The sequence below is a fragment of the Vicia villosa genome, linkage group LG3, assembly GCF_029867415.1.
Source record: "Vicia villosa cultivar HV-30 ecotype Madison, WI linkage group LG3, Vvil1.0, whole genome shotgun sequence".
Taxonomy (NCBI): Eukaryota; Viridiplantae; Streptophyta; class Magnoliopsida; order Fabales; family Fabaceae; genus Vicia; species Vicia villosa.
The window spans coordinates 121,298,211-121,301,666 of record NC_081182.1 but is presented as its reverse complement, the minus strand read 5'-3'; positions in this window follow the sequence as shown (position 1 = coordinate 121,301,666).

Genomic DNA, 3,456 nt, shown 5'->3' with positions numbered 1-3,456 from the left:
AAAATGCCCCTACGCTCAAATACCGTTCAAACGCCCCAAAACGCGGAATATTACCTTACTAATATTTCTAGTACCAAAAATATGAAAACCTTCAATTAAATATTAGCCCGCCATCCCGAACTAATACCGACTGAAACGACTCCAAAAACGGTAAAATTCCAATAAGCGTCACAAACGTCCAAATTAAGCATATACTTATTTTCCGGGCGTTACAAAGTGTCTCTGACAATGAGTCTCTTCATCCCGAAGATTGGAAATTATATCCTGAAAATCCAGAGCATGTGCCTCTTAAGAATACATGTGCCTCATCTTATGCTCTTCAAGAAGCAGAAGAAGACCGCCTCAGCACTACAAAGTACAAGGTTGACAAACCAGGACCTTCAAATCCTGCTCGACCAACGGTCAATGTCATCACTAAAGATGATTCCGAGAAAATTCTGCCTGAATACATAATACACAGAGGAGTTCGTTGCTATTTGTTATACCCCAAAATTTGCCCGCATCTTTTTCAAGAAAACTCCAATCTGAAAATTAAGAGTCTCATATAATCATGGATTTTTATTCCAACAAATATCTTGACATATGAAATACTTAGTTTTTAGAATTTTTCTTATACAGTAATTTGGCTTGCAGTTGAATTTATTCTTACGCAAACGCCAAATACTTTTTATTACTTCACACATGCTATTTATTTATTTACAGATAAATAGTACTGACACAATTGGTACAGAGTTAAATCTTTTTGCAGGCGCAGAATCAGGAAACTCAGACTGTACTGATAACAGTGAGTCGACAGTCAAACTGCTGGCAGTACAATTCTCAGTGTTTTGTACCATCAATCAAATCAATCTTTTACAATTCAAAATTCCAAGATTTTTGTTCTAGAAGTCTTCTGAATATCACGCGATTAGCAGAGACTCAACACTGCACAAAAATCAGGTACGCTTAACTGTCTCCTACACAAACAGTCCCTGACTAGGGTTTTCTTGTTTTTATAGGAGAAACAAGTTTTTGAGACCCCAAATGGATTTCATGCACATCCATATATCTCAAAGTACCATCATACAAATTTTCAAACTTCAATTCGCTCAGACGCACCGTCAGCAGCTCAAACAGTTAACAGACGACCCGTTTGACCAAAAAAGTCAACAGACAGTCAAAAATGAAATTTTTTGTCAAAGTCCATATTTTGTCAAAGGATTCATCATTTGATCATTGTATGATCATAATTCATCAAGGAAAGATCAAAAATCAACAAAACCCTAAGATTCAAAATTAGGGTTTTTACCTGAAAAGTCAACTCAACTTTGACTGGTCATAACTCTCTCATCCTTCATCCAAAAAATTCAAACCAAAGCTCATTTTGAAGGAAATTCAATTATCTTTCAAATGTAATTGATTCCATGATCATTGGATTCACCATTTGAAAAATATGACCAAAGACATTACAGGTCATTTTCAAAGTCAACAAAAAGACACTTTTTTCAAAAGGACACACAAGGAGCATCAAAAATCATTTTGACATGAGACCAAAGACATTGGTTAGAGGACTCTTTGAGGTTTCCAAAAAGTGCAAGATCTCATTCATATGACAAAAATTGAGGGATTTACACCTTGTTGAAGTTGGCTAAATTTTGGGAAAATGCATGAAATCAACATTGCTCAAAAATGTATTTTTTCCAAATGGGACCAAGTTTTCATGGTTCAAACATCATTTCCATAATATTATGGGCCTCCCACGACCAAGACTAAGCCCATACCATTTTTATTCATTTTTTGCTTAATTTTATCTTATTTTAAGATTAAATTAAAAGGAAAAATGAATGGATAATGGGTAGCTTACAATATAAGCATGAGTCACCCAAGGAATCTCTGATTTTCTGCAGAGAATTGAAGCACAAGGCAAGAGAAGTAAAGGATAGCAAGACTTGGTCAAATATTCAAGGATTTTTAATATTTAAAAATCAAACTTTCAACCAAGCAATCAATGCTCTTAGCTTCACTTCCAAGCAGCTCTTGGCCTATAAATGAAGTGGAATACATCAACAACAAGACACACACGAAATTATAGCAAGAGCATAGCCATCATCTACATAAAATTCTCAAAAAAATATCAAATATATGTAATTTTCGTTTTCATATTTCCAGCCACTATCAATACAAAATAATCATCCTATTACTCTTGTATAACATCATAGGTAAGGATTGACTCATAACATGTGATTGAAACAACCTTAAACATGCTCACGATCACCTTCATGTTCATAACCATGTAGCTTTCGTTTTCATATGCATGCTTAACTATAATACAAACTAATCATTTGAATGGACTCATGGCATGACATAGGGTAGATTTGAGTGATTACATGCAAGTTCAAACGTGGTTTTGAAGCTCTACCATTTTTGAGCTTCAAAGATGTAAACCTTTCGTTTTCTATGATAGAGGCTCCAAATGAAAAAACTAACGACACCATCATGTTCAGAAGGGTCCATTTAGGTGATCTGGGTGGCCCTTGTTCTTTTTTATTTTCGTTTTGTAGGTCATCCAAAAGGTTAAAGAATTGAAAGCAAAATCCGCAGTTAATGTTGCAGGTAAATCCGCAGCAAATTCCATAGGTAAATTGAAGAAGATGATGAATAGTTATGAGGACCCTTTGACTGCTCGCGTGGCCTATCCTCATCTTTCTATTCGCCAGTCAACTTCAGTGGGCCTCACGCTGGACTCTCAAAGTCAGCATAATCTCATGCCGTTGAAAACCCTGATTAGGGTATAATTGAAAAGAAAAAGAAAATAATTTAATTAATTAATGGTCTGACGACCTAATTAATTAAATCGGGATGAGAGAATAAAATCGAGCACAACAGGTATTTTTAGGAAATTTTTGGAATAAAAACAAAATAAATATGAATTTTTGAAATAATTAAATATAAATAAGAAAGGGAAAATAAATATAATAAATATATAATTTAAAATTATAATCAAAATAAATATATAAATATATATAATATCTTATTAAGAAAATAAAATTAATATAAATAAATATAACTAAATATAATAAAACATATTAATTATATAAATAAATATATTATATATAAAATAAACAAATAAATAAATATATTATATATATAAAAAGTTTTTTTATAAAATATATATATAAACTTATATTAGAGAAGAAAAAGAAAAAAGAACAAAATTGATATATTATATATATATATATATATATATATATATATATATATATATATATAAAATAAAACTATGTTATAGAATTAAAAATAAAAATAATTGGAAAATACTTAGCTGGATCCTGTGTGGCTCACGCGCGTGGAGCATGGTGGAATCGCAGCCTGTTGTGCGTTGGATCTGGTGAGTGCTTGATCCAGTGGTCAGCGTGCTGAGGGAGCATCGTATCAGCGTGTTTCTTAACGCACCGAATCCTAGAGTTTGAGAACTCT